This window comes from Mustela nigripes, chromosome 1 (genome assembly GCF_022355385.1).
Source record: "Mustela nigripes isolate SB6536 chromosome 1, MUSNIG.SB6536, whole genome shotgun sequence".
NCBI classification, from domain to species: Eukaryota; Metazoa; Chordata; class Mammalia; order Carnivora; family Mustelidae; genus Mustela; species Mustela nigripes.
In genome coordinates, this window is record NC_081557.1 from 236,297,832 (window position 1) to 236,318,152 (window position 20,321).

At 47.3% G+C, this 20,321-nt stretch overlaps 1 protein-coding gene across 13 annotated transcripts in view; it reads right to left on the bottom strand.

The window, feature by feature from the left end:
- The window catches only part of APBB2 (amyloid beta precursor protein binding family B member 2), a 377,389-nt gene that overhangs the window by 22,449 nt on the left and 334,619 nt on the right, over positions 1–20,321 (bottom strand). Inside the window, exon 1 of one of the 13 annotated variants that reach the window (XM_059383030.1) lies at positions 13,061–13,204. The exons of the other annotated variants lie outside the window; for them this stretch is intronic. The gene's annotated coding sequence lies outside the window, so the exon portion shown is untranslated. Of the gene's footprint in view, positions 1–13,060; positions 13,205–20,321 lie in introns of those variants that run through there. 13 annotated transcript variants of the gene reach the window in all.

A 20,321-nucleotide genomic window follows, 5' to 3' on the forward strand; every position in this document is an offset into this window, starting at 1 on the left:
TTTCCTCTTCCATCAAAAATGGAGCTTAAGTTATAAAGCTGTGGAACAGTGGAGCCTAAACCCCCATCAACCAAATGGACAGGCTGACGGTCGGAGCGCTGGAAACACACACTTCTGAGGTACAACTGCCTTCCTTTCGCTTCAGAGTCATAGCCCTTCCACAGCTGTGTTCATCTAGACAGAAAGGAGAATCTGCATCTTTTAGCTAATAATTGAGACTGAAACAGAGTCCTTCCGGCTGTTAGCCTACACAGAGAATACATAACTTAACCAGTCCTAATATGAACTCTTGAAGAAGTGGGAAAAGCCTTACGCAACATGGGACGCCACGTTAGTATTTCTAGTCATGTTTCCTCCCCAGCATCTGGACTCAATGCTTCCAGCCGTGAGTGAGTGGCCATCTGATCACTCTGCCCATCACCATCCCCAAACAGGGTCAAAAGCAATGCGGGGGCAGGGACCCAGATGCAATTCCACACTCTGTTTTAAGTGAGGACACATAAGAATGGTGATGATAAAAGGTTAAACAGAACAAAGTTCTGCCTCTCAAAGACAATGACGGCTGTGGCGGTGGTAATACAGCATGAAGAAAGCAAGTGAGTTTTGCCAGACATTTAAGACACCAGCGAGGAGGGAGAAGTAAAAATCGGTTGGTTACCTCTCTCTGAATCCGGGCAGGCATGAGGGAACAGAGCAGAAACAACACGTTAGCATTCACTCGGCATCCAGGAAATCAAACAGTCCCGTTAACGGCAACTCTGAGCACTGACATCCCATCTTATTCCCCAACTTTGCTGCGATGAGTAGCCTTTCAGTGCTTATTTTAGCTGAGCTCTGCCACACAGAAGTGTGTATTTTGAGCCACGTTACGATGAAGCCAAGAGATGCCAGCTGAGTTTAGAGGCAACATATCAACCGGGGGAGGTAATCAAGCTTAAAATATCACAGGCAAATACAGGAAACTGTTTGCAGTAAACACTGGCAAGGCCCGTGTCTGCGTTTTCCAGCTCCACCTGCTCCCAATAAAAACTGTACAGAAACAATGACTGGAAACAGTCTTACCTGTTTTTACTAATTTCTGACATTCTATTAATTGGGCCCCAACATTCACATCTCCTGCTTTCCCTCAAATGCATCATGAGAAGGCAACAGAGCAGGGGGGAGCAGAGGCAGAAGGTCAAGGGCAGGGGTGGGATGTGCGAAGGCCGGTAGGGTGAGGGTCAGATGTGCCAGGGAAGAGAGGAGCAGAGGGGGAGAGGGGTGCAGAGCCATATGGGGTTTGAGGGCCAAAGGCTTCGAGTTTCTCTCCCAGTGCTGCCCTGAGATGCCAGGGTGACCTTGATGAAGTCATTCAACCTCTGGACCCGGAGTGCTCCCCATCCCCTCTGGCCCCATCACAGCCCATGTGAAAGGGCTTGAGGACCACTGAGGGCCCTGGGCTGGTCACACGCATGCAAGTAAACGGACAGCAAGTGGCCTGCAGAGGCGGGGAGCACAGGATAGCGAGAAGGGAACGAAGAAACCCAACCTTCACAGAAACCTGCTCCTGCTGGCGCCCTGCGGCCGGGGTCCTGGAGCACCAGCCGGGCCCCACGGGGAGGGGAGCTAATCATGGGTTGAGACAGCAAGTGGGTCCCCTAAGAAACCCGAGTCCTACAGCAGGAAGGCAGAGCTGGATGGCCTGATGCAGAATGATGATCACAGCCTGTTATTAAGGGGAGGGGAGCCGAACGAGCAAACAACCCAAACTGTAGATACAGCGACTCACCACAAACAAAAACTTCGGGTATTTTGATATCAGCAAAGCAAAAACTCTGGAACAACAGAACATCCAAACTGGCAGCCGTTATCGGGAGGGGGGGCTTCCGGAGGATTTTATTTAGTACATTTGTTTGAATACTATACAATAAGCACGTGTGCTTTCTGTACTACAGATACATAAACACCGACCTCGCCATTTCAGGGGCGCACTGTGATAAGCCCACCCCAGCACAGAGGGCAGCACGCAACCGTAACGACTACGACAGTGACGCTCCCGACAGCCACCCTTTCCGGAGCTCTGGCTCCGTGTTGCCCAAGCAGCAAGCCGACGAGGTGCGGTTTTACTATCCTCACTGATAAAGGAGAAACCAAGTTCAGGGAGGTTGAAGACCATGAAGGTCACACAGCTGTACACGGTGAGGTCAGGGTCTGACTGCAGGTCTACAGGACTCTCTACTCCTAGTCTTCTTACAACGTAGCCACAGCAGGAACACCATGCTCTTCACAGTCTGGCAGACTCACCTCGCGGTCTGTCTCCCAAATGACCCAGTCAGTTACCATCAGTTACAATGCATGGGTGTTCAAGACAGGGGGGGGCAAAGGATTTGGCCAAGGACCTGGGGCTTCAGATGTAGAGGGGGACCTCCATCCAAGAGGACTGTGGACTATCGTAGGGGGAGAAGGCAGATGACAATTTCCAAAAGAGGTTCTTCAGGCTGAGGATGTAGACAGAGCTATGCCCCAAGCCCGCTGGCCGCCATGCTCCCTTGCGTGCGTTCCTCACTCTCTTGTCGTCCCGGGCCCCTCTGTGTGCCAGGCACACTGTGTTATGTGGTGTGACCCTTCAAACCAGCTTCCTCATCAGCGAAAAAGGGATAAAAACACCTGGCTCAGGGTAAACATGAGAATTAAGTTAAATGAGATGGTGTGTGTAAAAGAGTACCGGCATGTAACACGGTGTGATAAACTGCCTCAGCGGACAGCTTCAGGGCTCAGCTGTGTCACGCTGGGGGCACTGCAGGAGAAATGTCTCCGTGGGACGGGACGTCACCAGGGGAGATGCTGTGGCCCTCTCCTCAGATGTGCTAGCCACACTGTTGACCACAGGATGAGAGGAAGTCACCTCCTGCTCATGTCCTTCTGTCAGTCAGTCTATGAACACAATTTCAAGTCATCACCAAGGGATCCAAAGACGCGGATCCTACTCTCACACTGAATGACCGTGAGGTAAGTCTCCTAACCTCTCAAGTCTTGGTTGCTCATTTCAGATTAGATGGTTTAGGAATCGCCTAGCGCTCAGATTTTTAACAGAAGGGGATGTGTTGAAACGCTTTGACTCTTACAATTAAAAAAAAATAATAAAAAAAAAAAGAGCAGGTAGCATTTCATTAGCTAGCTTTCCACGTATACCAGACATTTTTAATTTTTTATTCTTAACAAAAAGCGCCTCTACCTATGGTAAAAACTCTGCCTGATAATTTATCTTCAATCTAGAGACCTGAGAGTACAGTCTGCTTCTTTTGAGTACAATTATTATTGAAGCCTTAGAGACTGTAAATCAGATCCATTACTAGCGATCCACTTAAGGAAAGAGCCTCGATACGGAGCCACAGTGTTTTCCCTGACAGCAGAACAACTTTGAACATGGTTCGTTCTTTTGGAGTTACAGATGCTGCTTGACTTCCGTGTGGAAGTGAGAGCCAGCCGTAAACAGGGACTTAGAGCGATCAGAAAATGCAGAAGAGTCCAAGCAGCAGGTGCTTCACTGATTTGACACCTTGTAAATTTGCCAGGAAGAAAACCTCAGCCCGGAGCCGGGCTTCTGCAGGAGGCGCGCCCTTCCAAGAGCGAGCGAGGCTAAGCGCGGCACCAGGAGCAAGCTTGCTGCCCTCCCACCGTACACGCAGGGGGAGGAACGAAACTGCAGGATTAATTCCACACGAGCCACACGTCCAAGATTGTCTCATCAGTATGCTCTCGGCAGCTATTTCTTGGGAAAATGAACGTGGGAGTAATTGGCAATGTTTTCATTAAAATAAGCCTGAAATAACAGAGCTACTTGCATGTGTAACTGGGTATCCAAATGAATAGGAAATTCCTCAAAATAAACTGCATGCCAGAATGACGACGTCTGCTCCAGCTTTCTGGAGGAGGACGCGTCCCTCTTCCCCGGCACGGCCACCTACTTCGTATGCGGCGCACGACCTTCTACTTTTCACAAACGGAGCACGTAGAGCCAGGACTTGCCAGTGGGCTTCTCGCTCCGTTTCTGCAGGGCTGTTTCTCGCTCCTCTTTGATGCCTGTCTTTCATCACTGAGGGGTCTGCTGAGCCTCTGCAGCACCAGCACAAACCTGTGTTCTCCACACGACCATGAAGCAAAAACTATAAAACTTTATGTCACGAAGACTCTCATACCCATTCCTGAACCTCGCGGTCTGCTTTCCCCCTCGCTTCAAGGTTTTTTGCCTCTTACCCCTGACGTGTTTTAGTTGTTTGCCCTTGGTCAAGGCCCTTAGCCTCTATGCTCTTCAGTTTACTCATCTGTAAAGTGGGAATGATAGCGGCACTGACCCCCTAAGAGGGCCGCGGGGATTACACCCGTTGATCTATAAGGTTCACGGTGTGATGGTGCATAGCGTGGGCTCGACGTGCGTGCTCAGCGGGGCGCCAGCAAATTGTGAACAACAAGGAGGTCTGCCGCGAGGAAGTTCCCTAACCTGTTTCAGATCATGGAACCTTTTGGAATCTGATGAAAATACCCCAGAAAGAAATGTGCATGAACTCGCAATTTTAGGTACAACCTTAGCAGGATGGGGAGAAGGTTCAGTAAAGCCTGGAACTCATTCACAGAACCCCTTCGAATCCATACCCGGCAGGTAAAAGATCTCTGAACTGAATTCTGGATTTATGCAAATTTACCATCTGGTGAATGGAGTTTCAGAGAATTCAGCTCAGGAGAAGATTCTGTCCTTCCCAGGATCAAAGGGTGACAGAAACACCTGTCTTTGATAGTGTGGCTTATTCTGCAAGCTAGCCTGTTAACTTGCCGACTCAGGGAGTCAGAGTTCCAACAGGAGTGAGTGTGAGGACGAGGATCTAAAGTGGTGTGAGGTTATTGAAATTCAAGGCACATTCTTCTAAACAAAGGACTTTCTCATGCCGCTGGAGAGAAGACACAATAGTTACCAGTCAGCTTACTAATGAGGGAAAAAGGGATATCTGAGAGCAACCAGGAAATGAGTTGTTTTCTTTTAAAGTCCATGTTTGAAGAGAGTAAGAATTAACAAGTGTCTGCTTTCATCTGGGCTGTATTACAGTAAAATAACAACAACAACAACAAAACAACCGAGCCTCTTTGAGTATCCGTGAAAAGAGAATACAGATACAAGTTACATTTAGGTCTTAAGTGAGACAAAACTCACGCCATGTTACATTTTCAAGTTATAAAATTTAGGGCATAATCAAAAGACAAAATTATGTAAATTATACCTGAATTGTGAAACCATGGGTTAGCTTCCTTCCTGAAAGCAGGTGTGGAAAAACAAAAAAACTACTTGAGACCCCGAAGGCTCCTCTCTGACTGTGACACAGAAAAGGGAAGAAGAAGGGTCTCCACTGGAAAAGTGGCTTCCATGCAGGAAGTACTACTGGGACACACAGCACCAGCAAGACATAGACAAGACTCCCACTGAAAACCATGGTGAGTCTGTGGGTGAAATCTCTTCCATTCCACGCCCCCAGCCATGTGGAAGGCCTCTCTCAGGGAAGGCACATTCTTCAATCTGTTTCTAAATGTTCTAGAGGACTTAGGGCAATCATCATATAGCCAATCTCCGCTTCTTTGTACAGACAGGAGGGCCAGTACAGCTAGCACTAAGAGCCAAGACACTCGATCACCTGAATTTTGGAAACTTCCATCTGGATACAAGTATTCCTGATACTCTGTAAACTCAGTAATACCTCAACAAAGACAAACATCAACACCAGCATGACTGATTAAGAAGAAAATCAGCACGATGGCGCTTGTTTCCTTGAATCTGCTCCCCACCCAGGCTCCGTTCTTGGCACACATTATGGTCAAGCCACCCAATAACCCGGCGGGGAGCATCACGACTCATTTTACAAACAAGGAATCCAAGATGGCAAGGAATTTAATTTGCTCAACACCCCCACCAAGAGAAAGTGGTCGATCTCCAGACAGACTCAGCGGGTCTGCTTGCCTTCTCCTTGTCTCTTCTCCTGTGTGGCTCTAGGGCACCCGGCACCAGACTGAGCCCGCCTCTCCTAGGATGCATCCCTAGGTGAAGAGAGGCGGGCTCAGCTCTCCCGCTCCTAGCCTATTGGATTTCTGGTTCCACCACTGTGGGAGCTGGTAACAAAAAGTGCTCTGTTCAGTGGAAACAACTTTCCCAGGCAAAGGCTGAGGGTTTCATCCTTTACGCAGCGGCCAATTACCCTGCTGCTGCCCCGCTCATGATGCCCTCCCAAACTCCCCGTGTGTCTCTCTCGGACCTCACTTTCTGCCGCACCCACAGCCTGCGGGGCTCCAGCCACACGCCCATCCTTCTATTCTCGAAACACACATGCCTTTTCTACCTTGGAACCCTGGTGCTACCTCTTTCCACTGTCTGGATTCCATCTGCCCCCAGGTCTCCAAAGGAAGATTCCTCCTTACTGTCATCACCTCCAGAAAACCCCTCCCGGCCACCCAGGCATTGCCAACCCCTGCAGCCACCTAAAGCTACTCTGCTTTTTAAATTGTTCTTCCTTCTACCCCACAAAAAAAGGGGAAATCTGTGGGAGCTGGAACTTTCCCTGCTGTGTTGGTTCATTACCCTAAGTATTTGCTTACCCCTGCCTGCTGCATAGGGCCACGTAGTCCATACATATTTTTGAATGAATGAAAGAATAACTAAATAGAGTAAACAAAGGACTCCCCCCTCCCCACCCCACTCCTGGTCATGTTGGTAAGACTCTAAGGCAATGAACCTGGGAGTAATAGGGAGTTGGCTGGATTTCGTTTTCTCCCACTGCTGTTTGCCCCAGACAGCACTTTAAAAATGACTTTAGCTCACATTCCGTTTTCATGTCATCTGAAACTATGTTAATAAAAGATATTTCATGTGAATGGGCAGGAGGAGAGTTCTGAAAAGATTATCAATCTCTTGTGACTCTATCTGAAGTGAAGCAAATCTATACTTTGATCATCTCCAGCAGAAACAATAAAGTTTCCAGAGCCTGTAACTAGATTCCTTCTTCAGAACATTTGTCTCAATGAAAAACAGCTCCTCTGCTCCTGGAATCAATATATAAATTTCCATTGCACACTGATGTCTATCAGGACTTGTCAACTCCCCCAGTAATTTTCTTTATATTTGTACTCGAGAAGAAATAAACGTTTGCTTATCATTTAGGGAAAAGGCCCCGGACCACACATTTCCATACACAGCGAGGCAGTGAAGTACGGACAGCCGAACCAGGAAGCGTCATGGAGCACGCCGGAGCGCTGGGCTGTCTCAGCAGAATTCACTGCATGATACCACTTGAAAGAATACCCACCTTTGCTGTTCAGGAAGGTAACTTTCTCTTTGTTCCAGCCTCTTTTTTTCTTTTCCAACAAATATAAGAAATCTTGAAGAAACAAGAAACACAGTCCTATGACGACAGCATTGTGTTTTCACACTGTCTGAATTTGCTTTCCTCTTATTGTCCATATGTGTTCATATTTGACAAATGGAATAAAGATGCCACCTTGAAGAAGCTTAAGAGTGGGCTTGGGTTGTCTGAATAATGGTTTGTCACAGAAGTACCCCAAACAGCCTGACTGCCTCCAGGAATCCAGTTTGGAGATTGGTTTTCAGAATACCGCATAGCTGGCCAAAAGTGACTGAACCTTCTTCCTTTTCAAAGGACAAGGTCCCTCTTTCAGTTGTCGCTGTGGGTCCCACTTGGGTCCTTGAAACCAGGGTGAAAAACCATGGCCCCGGGATCAAAGACCATCCATCCCCGTCTGTTTTGTTTGTTTTTTAAGATTTTATTTATTTATTTGACAGGGATAGAGATCACAAGTAGGCAGAGAGGCAGGCAGAGAGAGAGGGGGTAAGCAGGCTCCCTGCTGAGCAGACAGCCCAATGCAGGGCTTGATCCCAGGACCCTGAGATCATGACCTGAGCCAAAGGCAGAGGCTTAACCCATGAGACACCCAGGCACCCCCGTCTGTTTTTATAAAGTGTCACTGGGGGCACCTGAGTGGCTCAGTCATTAAGTGTCTGCCTTCAGCTTAGGTCATGATCCCAGGGTCCTGGAATCTAGTGCCACATCAGGCTCCTTGCTCAGTGGGGAGCCTGCTTCTCTCTCCCCCACTCCCCCTGCTTGTGTTCCCTGTCTATGTCTCTCTCTGTCAAATAAACAAAATCTGAAAATAAAAAAAAAAAGGAAAGTGTCACTGGAACACAGCCACACCCACTGGGTTCCTATCGTCTACAGCCACTCTTGTGCTTGGAGAACAGTAGCTGCAACAAAGATGATATTTAATATCAGGCCTTTTGCAGAAAAAGTCCCCAAACCCTGTTTAGACGACACCCCGATTCAGGGGTGCAGCACACAATGCAGACAGAGACTCGTCGCAGCTAAATAACAGGTGACGCCCAGTGCAAAATGAAAACGGGGGGCTCTGTGTGAAGGAATGACGACCTACAAGACGGTAAGAGCAGAGCATCCAACTGAGCCTGAACGGCACCCCGAGCTGCTGGAATAATCCCCGTGACAGGTGACAGACTCCGGAGCCAGCCAGAAATGGCTCCATCCAGATGCGGGAATAAGAGTGCTTCTCATTTGTAGCCTTTTCAGAACCAAAAACACCTTTTGCTCAACTGCAATCTTTCACGCGTGGCTGACATAAGAGTCAGAGTCAATGCGGAACTCTGCCTCACCGTTTTATTTCCAGAAGGTCGCATGTAGGCTAGAAATGTTATTCTTGGGGGTAGGGGGGAGGGTGGTTGGGGGCCGAGGTCACGCTAGATTTCTAGCAAACAGCATTTTCATGTAACCTGGCAAACAGATGCATGACACGACATGACAGAATCAGGCCAAATCAGGTCCGATTGTCAACTGGGCTCTCTGCAGCGGCTTTTCCTGGGTCATAATTATTTCAACTGTCATAATTTATTCATCCTCAGACAAGCTTCCATATTCCGGGGTAATTAGTCCAGGGACCCAGGTCACAAGGGCTGGGAGCCCCGTCACTTCCGTCCCTCCTTGAGCCTAAAATTCTGACTAGGAAAGGAATAGCTTCTGCAACAGTATTTTTTTGGGCAAAACCAAACCAAAGTTTGTTTCAAAACCAAAGTTAACTGGTGAAGACACTGTCAGATTTCAAGTTCATAAATCTGAAGGTGGGAGGGTACAAAAATATCCCATCAGAAACCAGAGGCTTCATTTCTACACTGTACAAGGCAATGGCCTTTTTAGCTCACAGAGTGCTCAGTGATGTTCCCGTAAGATTACCAAGGAATTTTACTCTTTCTGCTTTCAGATACATACAGAACAAATTGTGTTTGTGACAATATATCAGTTCTCGAGACTCTGAAGACTGTTGTATGTGAAATAAACAATGTCCCATGCAATTATCAATGGTTTCTTTCAAAGCAGGAGCAAAGGTAGAGTAATTCTATATGGATTAAAGCTTAAACCTGTCTTCTTTCTTATGTTGATCCTTTATTTTTATGACAGAGTAGAGAAAATGCTCAAAGGTCTGTTACCAGCTTAGAAGGCTAGTCAGGGGGCACCTGGGTGGCTCAGTGGGTTAAGCCTCTGCCTTTGGCTCGGGTCATGATCCCGGGGTCCTGGGATTGAGCCCTGCATCAGGCTCTCTCTCTGCTCAGCGGGGAGCCTGCTTCCTCCTCTTTCTCTGTCTGCCTCTCTGCCTGCTTAAAAGAAGGCTAGTCAGGGCAATGAAGGGTGAGAATGGCCTGGAAAGACGGCCATATGCACAGCACTTCACAGGACAGCTCTGCCCATGCTCAGTGGAGAATCAAATGAAATTAAGTCGAGGTCTTCTACAACATAATTTGAAACTGAGTTACTCTATTGTTTAAAACTTTGTCCTTAAACAGGCATTATTTCTTTTTATCTGTATTTCAAACAGAAATAAACAATGAATCTAAACATTCAGGGCAGTCCAAGAACACAACTCCACTTCCTACCACTACCACATTCAGTCTTGCTCGTTTAATCTCTACAGTCCACTTCCTTCACTCCCTCTGCCACAGCTTTGATTTTTCCTGGCCTGGGACTTGCTAGTGGGTCCCTCAGCTTCCACTTCTGCTCCTGACATCCATTCCCCCCACAACATTCACTGAGATCTTTTTTTATGAAATAAACTAGATCACGGCATTCTCCTGGTTACCACCCTTCAAAGGCTTCTCATTGCATTAAAAAGAAAACCCAAGCCTTCCACCACAGCCGAAAAGCCCACAGAATCTTGTCCCCACCTGGCTCTCCCACCCTAGTACACACCACTGGTCCCCTTGCTCCTGGCTCCAAGCTTCTGTACGTGCCAAGTGCCCTCTGCTAGAGCTTCCTACTTGCTCCCCACATACCTGACTTCTTCTCGGCCTTCTGGTTCGGCTCAGATGTGACCTCCTAGGATGGACTGCCTCTTGGTGGCCCCTTTCCCCACGGAACTACTCCACTATATTCTCCATGCCACTGACCATCTTTGTGACACTTATTCTCTATATCATTGTGCTCCCTAAATTGTTCTTCTGGCTTCTGTCCTGCCTCTCTGTACCTAGTCTGTCTCATTCCAGCACGTCCCTCACAAGACACCTGACATGCAGATGTTCCATCTGTGCTGAACAGCAAGATAATCTATAGATGATAAATATTGAGCACAACAGAAAATAAAGCATTTTCATCTATATTAATTCAGCTGCCCAGTCAACAAATTCAATCATTTATGGAGAGCATCCTATGCCAGATACTCTCTTAGGGCCAGAAGAACCCAAAGGTCTTAGAATTTCTCAAAAATGTTATCATCTGTGTTTAAAATAGGCATTTAGAAAAGAATAAGTTACACCACTATTTAGTATGTTTTCATGTAACCCTAGGGATTTGTGGAAAAGTCTGGAAACCCAGATGAGTAAGAAGTTATATATTATCAATACACTCTTTAAAAAAAAAAAAAAAAAAAAGCAAAAACCAAACCCACCCCCCTGCCACAAAAACCCACCACACCACGAGAAGTATACAGGAAGAGTAAATTGGGGTTTTTCAACTATGTTCCAGGTCTTTAGATCTAGGCGTCACCTCTTCATACTTGGGGACTGTGGACAGATGGAAAGCTTTGCTCAGTCAGTGGTCCAGAATGGAATCCATTTCCCTGGGGGGTCGTTCAAGAGGAAAGCTGTTGAGTTGAGACCAAGAGATGGCGTGACGGATAGTTTTTGAAACAGACTGGAATGACCACACCCAAATAAACAGTGCCCCTGTTCAAACACTTCTAGAACTCAGCTTTTGGCCCTCCTTGCAGGCCTTGACCCCTCTGAGAGGTATCCATGACCTAGGGAAGCAGGTGCAAAAAGCCTGACCCAACGGTCTGATGGCTACCTCCACCCTTAGAGAGGAGGTGACCTTGGCCCAACCTGTGCGCACCTACAGCCTTGGGCTCAGCAGGAGCAGCAACACCCTCTTGCCTCACCTCACTGCTATCCATACTATTTCTCAGGTGTGCTCAAGTTCAAAGGATCTGAAATGGATCCTCGGACAGCATTATGTGAGCGCCAAGAAAGCAAGTGGGTACTTGTTGCATTTTCCATTTTAATCACCAGTGCCAATGCCCTGCACATAGCAGGTGTTCAATAAACACTTATTAAATAAATTATCCCCATTGCTCAAAAGCTAGGACTTGCTGCAACGATAGAGGAGCTCATTCATGCACCAAGTGTCAGAAAGGTGAGGTTCCTAACCCACCTAGCACAGAGCCCATGCCTTCACTCTGAGCATCACTCCCTGCTGAGCCAAGAACCACTGGCACCTTCTTCGACGATAACGGCTGAGGCTTTGTGGAAAGTCTTTCTCCCATTCAGCTTTTTACTCACATTTCATTCTGGACAACACAGCCACCATAACTTTTACAAACTGATGGACAAAATAGGGATTTAAGGCTATTTTCCTCACAATACATTATTCTAAGTCCCTGGGAAAGGCTTCAGGGCACCAAATGATTCATTCACAAAAGCAGCACCAACTGAAAGGCAGTGGCAAAGATCTGAACTTTAGGGAGAAAACTTGCAAACTGCTTTTGTGGCAGAGTAAGGCCTGAGGAGAGACTCCCCCATCCATGGTCTTAGGAAACCAAAACGAGAACACGAGGAAAGCAGGCACAACCCACCATTCAGGATTCAAGTCAAAGCCAGGTTGCGGCTGCAGTTATAAAAAGAAAGAAAAAGACTAATGGGATTGCCTGCTCCTCCGTGTTCTCCTACCCAAGGCAGTAATGAAGATTCACAGCCACACATTAATTAGGGAATCAATAGTCGTGTCTGGTTACGATACTGGTACAGGGAAACAGATAATGGAGAGAGAAGACACACATTCCCTGAGAATCCAATCGAATATTGTATACAGTATTTCCATCACGTTTCTCTTCTTCAAAAAACCCCTTTTGCCAAGAGCAAGGAGGTGAGGGGTTGGCTGACTTTCTACATTTGGGGGAATCTGAAACATTTTCTCACATGTAAGTCACACAGATATTCTAAATCCTATGGCTACAATTATTTGTAAATGCGCTCTCTACACCAAAGAACACTGCTTTTAATCCAAAAATCGGATTACCAAGATCCTGCAATTGTTTTTCACTCCTAATAGACAAGAAGGCAAATGTGGATTCACCAGAGGGCATGGGAGATGAATGCACTCATTTACTCAATCAGAACCCTGGCCGCAAGAGAAATGCCCAGCGCACAGCCCGCGAACAGCCCACCCCGGAACAGCTTCCTGCCGCGCTGGTCAACTCGGATCCAAAGCCTCCCGCATCCCACCCCACCCCTCCAATCCCTCCCATCTCCACCCTTCTCTCCCGAGAGGCAGAAAGACCCCTCCTCAGCCTTAGCAGCCGCCCACGACCCCGCACTTCGCTAAGCGCCGACTCGGGGAAAGGCAGGGCGCAGCCTTTGTCCCGCGGGTCTCCCGGGCCCGCCTCGCCGTCCCCGCGAGCCAGCTCGGGCTCGGACCCCGCTCGTCCCCTCCGCACGCACCTGCAGACAAAGCCCCCCCCCCCCCCCCACGTCTCTCACCTTGGCCTCCGCCCCGGCGCTGGGACGAAGACAGCGGTGACCACGCCAGCCGGCCCTCCGCGGCCGCTCGACCGCACCAGCAGCCACGCGGCCCTTCTGTCTCAAGTTGAAGCGAGTGGCGTCCGCGCCTCCCCGCGTCCGAGCCGGCCCGCGGGCGCTCTCCGCCCGCCCCCGCCGCCGCCGCCGCCTCCGCCCATTGGCTGCTGGGGAGGAGCCGCCCGCCCGCCCCGCCCCCCGCCAGGTGTGCCCCTCAGGTGCACCCGCCAGGTGCTCCGGGCGGCTAGAGACCTGGCCCGTGACTAGCGAAGAGCCCGGTAGAATCCTTCATCCCCCCAAACCCCCAATTCTAGGGCGAACAGCTCCCAGTTGGGACTCTCCGCGCTTGGAAAGTTCATTCTAATCCCGCTGAACCGCTTTAGAAAACTGACGCCCTGGGCTTGGGATTCTGGTTCCTCACAGACCCAGCTTGATCCGTGCCGGGGAGGGTGCGGGGGGGCCGGAGCAGGTGGCAGGGGTGGGAGGGGAGGAGCACTGCAAACCACAGCCAGAAAGCCTGTGCAGTGTCAAGACAAAGCAGGAGCCAACTGCAGTCTGTTAAATCAGGCAGCAAGTTCTGAACAGAGCTGAAAGCTATTTTTCTTGGATTTCCTGCCAATTTACAAGAAACACTTAACAGCAAGTAGTTCGCCCCTACACACCTTTCCAATCCTGGCCTCTCTCAAGGCACCTTTTGTTTAATGCTGACTTGGAGCCAAGATGACACCAGCGTCCCAACACTGTCATCTCTAGTTGAGAAACCCCCATACATAGAAGCAGGAAAGTGTCCAGTTGGCTAAGTGACAGCATTTTAAATAAGTGCTGGCCAGTCATTGACTAAAATAGGATTTGAAAGGAAAATCCAAGGTCTCCTACTGTCTTTATTCTGTGCGTAAGGAAAGTACTTCCTCTACTAATTGTTTCTGAGCGAGATGTTTGATTGGACAATTCAACAAGTGAAATAGGCAGGGGACATCGGCCGTGTTTTCTGCTAATCTTCAAAGTGCCATGCACAGAACTGACAAAATGTACAGAGAAAATCAAGGGAATATGCAACTAGGAGGTCTTGTCTCAGTTTATTATTATTATTTTTTAAAGATTGTATATTTTTATTTGAGAAAGGGAGATAGCATGAAAGAGAGAGAGAGAGTTCGAGCATTGAGGGGGAAGAGCAGAGGGAGAAGCGGACTCCCCACTGAGCAGAGAGCCCAATGTGGGGCTCGATCCCAGGACCCCGGGATCATGACCTGAGCGGAAGGCAGACCCTTAACTGACTGAGCCACCTAGGCGCCCCCTTGTCTGAGTTTAGTAAAACACACCACAGATGTACAGGAAACCCTTAATGTTCATGTCTTAAAAGCAGATAAACCATCTACTTGTTTGTTCAACATTTACTCAGCTCTTCCTAAAGGCCAGGCTGTGCTGACAACTCTGTATGGGGCTTTTCAGGCCATCAGTTGTTTTTCAAGGGGGGATATGTTTTCACTTACGGTATAACTGAATCTAAGACCAGTGATACCTCAGCCATTTAGAAAAGTTGCTTATAGTTAACTGCTTAGCAACCACCACCTTTTGGCATACAGCCTGAACTGGGGATGGGGGTGAGTTTGGGGCTTGGGGTCCAGCAGTCAGAAGACGCATCACGTGAACTGATTTCACAGAATCCCACCTGTCAGCCCTTCAGAGGCTGCTGTTCCTTCCTTACACATAATTCTAGTGAGTTCAGTTCCTTGCCTACAGCAGGGTGGAAATGACAAATCAGAGCTGCCAGATGCTGAAAGGTGACAACACCGTGGGACAGCTGAGCCTGACGTCAGGCTCCACAAGTCCTGCCAAGTCTTACCTGCCACTGTTCTCTCCAACTCAGCACCCCCTCGCCACTCCCCTGCCTCCATCCTAGGTCCAGCCGCCACCTTCTCTCAGTCTCCCAACAGCCTCCCTGGCCCCACTCTCATTCCCAACTGGCTGTTCTCATGTCGGTCACACATGCGTCCTAAATCACCAACCTGAGCATCCACGCTCAGCCTTTAAAACCCTACAGTGGCTTCCTGTTGCCTGGAGATACAGTCCATAACCATTTCCAGGGTCTCTGAGGCCACCTGGGATCTGGTCCTTATTTTCTCTCTAACCAACATGGCAGTCCAATTCCTCCTTCCTTCCAGCCTTACCTTCTTCTGGAACATGCCCAGCGACTTCCCACCTTAGCCTTAGCACCATCTGTTTCCTTCTTCTGAAATGCTCTACCCTGCCCTGCTCACCTGGCTAATCCCCTTCGTCCTTTGTATCTCAGTCCACTTCCTCGAGGAGAATCTTCCTGCCTGGCAGTTCTACACCCCCACCCCCTCCATTCCCCGCTATCCTGCATTGTTTCTTTATCGTCCTCTTCTCTTTCATTTTATATTGAATTTTATATACTTGGTTTTGTGCCTGTATAGTAAAGAATTCAAACTTGGCCAAAGAGAGGTCTGGCCTTTTCCCCTTGGCTTCTGGAGGTGATCTCGAAGACCATGGAAGGTCATGCCTAACACCTGTGTTTTTGTTTGCCGGCAGGTCTTGGGTCACGCTAGATAGTCTAACGATGTGATTTAGGGTAAGGACTTTGGGATATTTGGCATCAATTCTACCCCTGGAGGGGCTGGAGACTGAGGTCAACCACGCGAGTCATCAACCATGCCTATGTGATGGAGCCCCAGTAAAAATTCTGGACACCCAGGCTTAGATGAACCTCTCTGGCTGGCAGTACTCTGTGTGTATCCTTGCACATCGATCCTGGAAAAGTTATGCTGTCCATGACTCCACAAGGAGAGGATAACGGAAGCTCCAGGTCTGGAAATTTCCTGGAAATCTGCCCTGGGTGTCTCTTCTCTTGGCTGACTTTCACCTGTATCTTTTCGCTGTGATAAACCATAACTGTGCGTGCAATAGCTTGGAGTGGGTTCTGTCTTTCCAGTGAATTAGTGGATGGAAAACTGCTCCTGTGGACCGCTCTCCATTATATTTTCAGCATCACCCACATTTCCTGATACACAATTAGTGCTTGGTATGTCAAATAAAGATCAAATGTAAAAATGAATATTTTTTCTATATGTAATAAATATTTTTTCTATATTTTTTCAAATGTAATAAATGAGCATTTTTTTCCCATTTTTTTTAAATGAGCACATAATGAATATGCAATGCTTTTACAACTTAAAGAATATATTTTCATTTTATCAACTCCTACTTCTGAGCCAAGGCCCAGATCAAAAGTCACCTCTTCCAGGAAGCCTTTTTCTGCTCTCCAGGTATTGTCATTCTTTCTTGCCATTGTGTTCTCTGGCCTATCGCTTTGCTTTCCCAAGTAGTCAGTGGCCTCGAAATGTTTTTGTGAACGACCCATGTCAGAAAAACTCTGAAATCCCTAGTGTGGGGGTGGTCCTTACATAGAGCAAGTACACAAAAGGCATTTACAGAATGAAGACAATTTTAAAAAAAGGTTTTGTTTATAGAAAGACAGGTTCAAGGGTGTCGGGGTGGCTCAGTTGGTTGAGCATCTGCCTTCAGCTCAGGTCGGGATCCCAGGTCCTGGGATGGAGCCCCGTGTCCCTGCATCCCTGAGTTAGGCCTCTTGCTCTTCAGGGGAATCTGCTTTTCCCTCTCCCTCAGCTCCCCGGCCCCCACTCACATTTTCACTTTCTCTCAAATTAAATAAATAAACTCTTAAAAAAAAAATTAGACAGGTTCAGCCACCTATGAAAATCTGATTCCCTGAAAAATAAGGTAACTGTTTCTGTAGTAACTATTATAATGGTGTACAACTCAATTATTTTCTTTTTAAAAATAAAAATGTTCCTCAAAATTATTATCCACTTTAAAAACCTGACACGCTTTAAATAAAAGTGTAGAAGCAGACCGCCAAACTTTTAAGAGTCATCTGACTCCCTAATTAGAATGAAATATTACAGTTTATTTACATAATACATTAAGAAAATAAAATTAAAAAACACAACCACTAATCTTTCTCTCCTCCATACAAACCTAATTGAAAATTCAAGCAGCACACTAATAACCTATGATGTCCCCAAGTAGCATAGAAAAATCAATTTTATTTCCTTTAGACCTGCATTTAAACTGGATAATAACTGCCATGATGTGCAACAGCCGTAATCCAATTTCAATTTGTTTGATTAGATGAGTATGAACATTAAACAAGAAAGTCACAGGATTGTCATAACAATGTTCACGCTGTTAACTCATTACAGAACAAAGCATTTTCATTTGCTCCTAGAAAACATGTCACCAGAAAATATAGAAATATGAATTCAACAATCCTCGAATGCCATCCACAAAGATCTTCACTTTGTCTCACCCAGAGATAAAAGCAGCTTTATACTTCGAGGCCACTGGAAACTCTGATCGAATTTAGGATGAGAAAAACTCCAAATGTTTCTTTCTTTCTTTAAGATTTTGTTTATTCATTTGATAGGCAGAGATCACAAGTAGGCAGAGAGGCAGGCAGAGAGAGAGGAAGAAAAGCAGGCTCCCCGCTGAGCAGAGAGCCCGATGAGGGGCTTGATCCCAGGACCCTGGGATCATGACCTGAGCCAAAGGCAGAGGCTTTAACCCACTGAGCCACCCAAGTGCCCCTCTAAATGTTTCTTTAAATATAGGAAGCTGTATTTAAACATTCTGTTGTACCACCTTGTATAATCACTAAGGCTATCCAGGCAGGACCCAGGTCAGGGGTTCTCAAATTATAATGTGCATAATAATCATTAAAATGAAGATCTCAGGGCTCACTCCAGGAGTATGATTTGGTAAGTCTGGGGCAACCTCTCACCCACCCCACCCCACTCTTTTCATATATGCACCAGAAGGATTCGGAGGCAGATGACCAGTGGACTATACATTGAGAAATGTTTCCAGAGAAGGGGCTGGACCTGGGTGGATGAGGGCAGTCAAATGACACAGATAGAGACAACGGACAATGCAATGTTGTGCCTTCTTCTGTGTGCCCGGGGACTCAAGCATGCCTTATTTGGTTTTGGTATCTTCGACTCCCCGCTCAGCAGGGAGCACCGACAAAATTAATTTCACTGTAGTTAGGTTGCATGCCCCACACTCACATCGACCTGCACTTCAGGAGAATTCACCCAAGATGCGCTTCTGGGTGTCACACATGATCCCAACAACGTTATCAATAGAGCAGGTGGGATGTTTGGGTAGGCCCTTGACCTAGATCAGGGCCTTTCCAACTTCAGTGCGCAAATGCAACCTCCGGGGATTTGCTCAAATGCCAGCTCTGAATCAGTAGCTTTGGGGTGGGACCTGCGTTTCTAAAAAGCTCCTAGGTAATGTGCAAACTCTAGTCCAAGACTCCACTTTGACTGCCAAGAACCGGATGTCAGTTAGCCCAACAAGGACCAATAAATAGTGAAAAATGCAAACTCAGACCTACAACAGACTTGAACGACAAAAGCCATGGAGTTGAGCACTGAGAGTAATATTTTCTGACTTATTTTAAAGGACTGGGTACCCTGGATAGTTACTCTTAAGAGCAAGACCTAACGTGATTTTCTTTTTTTAAAGATTCATTTATTTATTTATTTGACAGACAGAGATCACAAGTAGGCAGAGAGGCAGGCAGAGGGGGAGGAGGAAGCAGGCTCCCCGCTGAGCAGAGAGCCAGATGCGGGGCTCCATACTAGGACCCTGGGATGATGACCCCAGCCGAAGGCAGAGGCTTTAACCCACCGAGCCACCTAGGCGACACTCACATGACTTTTTAAAAGAACCTCCACCGCCCCCACAAAACACCAGATACAGCAGAAGCTTTGCTTGCACTCACATAAGGATGAAACCTTTATTCTAAATCCCCTCCAGGTTTTGGTTCCTGTACAGCTCAGGTCATGATCTCAGGGTCCTGGGATTGAGTCAGGAAGTCTGCTTCTCCCTCTCCCTCTCCCTCTGTGCTTTTTCTCTTTCTCTTTCTCAAATAAATAAATAAAATCTTTAAATAAATAGACCCACCAGGTTTGACTACAGTATGCTGTAATGAAACTTTTGAAAAGAAAAGAAAAAATTCTCCTGTCCGATGGCCTGAAGACTTCATGTTCTGCCCCATGAAATGCAAGGGCTTTTTATAATAGATGTATATAACAAACATTTTTGGTAAGTGGAAGACATTTCCAAGTCCTAGTCAAGAAGCAGAGTTCATTTCCTGCATGCAATATTCAGCAGATACCACCTCCCACCAGACCAGGACAGCGGGCACTTCCCCAGCATTCACTGTACTATGAAGAAATTGACTTGCCTCTCTTCCCCCTCACCTCACCCACTAGTTTTCCTGCTCCTAACTGCTGGGTGGTGGAGCACACATCATTACCCTCTATGATTAGGAATCCCAGTTCAGCCCTCAGCTCTTAAAACGCGTCTGCTCAACCATCTCCCTGTATAACTCCCTGGTAGGCAGAATGGCAGGGAGGTGCAGGAAGCCTGAAAGTGAGAATGGATGACGAGAGCCAGGCTACCTCCATGTCCATGGGGTAATGAAAATGGAGGGCCACGCAACATGGGTCCTGTCTGGCGATTTTCACGATTAAAAGTAGCGGAAAATCATGTTTGTGTTTCGGCATTAGAAACTCAAGCTTACACCAATATTAAACCCATGGCTGGGAGAGTGGGGGCAGAGGTCAGAGGGCAGGGACCGGCACGGTGAAGCAAAAAAAAAGTTCCTGGAATCAACTGTATTTTCCCTGGTGTCTGTGCCTATTGTTTTGCCTCTCTGCAAATGTCCTACATAGAATCACACCATTTTTAGCTTTGGGATCTTGCTTCTCTCACTTAGCACAAATGTTCTGTGTATCAGGGGTTCCATCCTTTTCATTGCTGAGAATTTTGTGGCAGGGATACCACAGTGTGTGTACCCATCGACTAGTGATGGATATTTGCGTTGTTGCCAGCTTAGGGCAATTATGGATAAATACAATCATAAGAAAAACAGCCCAATTTTTTTAAACAGGCAAAAATTTCAAAAGATAGGTCACCAAAGAAGATAGATGGTTTTCATAGCACATAAAAGATGCTCAATATTGTTATTCATTAGGGAGATGCAGATTCCAAGTGGAACGAGTTACCATGGCACACATTTTAGAATGCTAAAATAACAGCAACAAAACCCCCCCAAAACTTGGCTGCACCAAATGCCAAGTGCGCTGGGAAAGCAAAATGGTAGGAGTGCATGGGC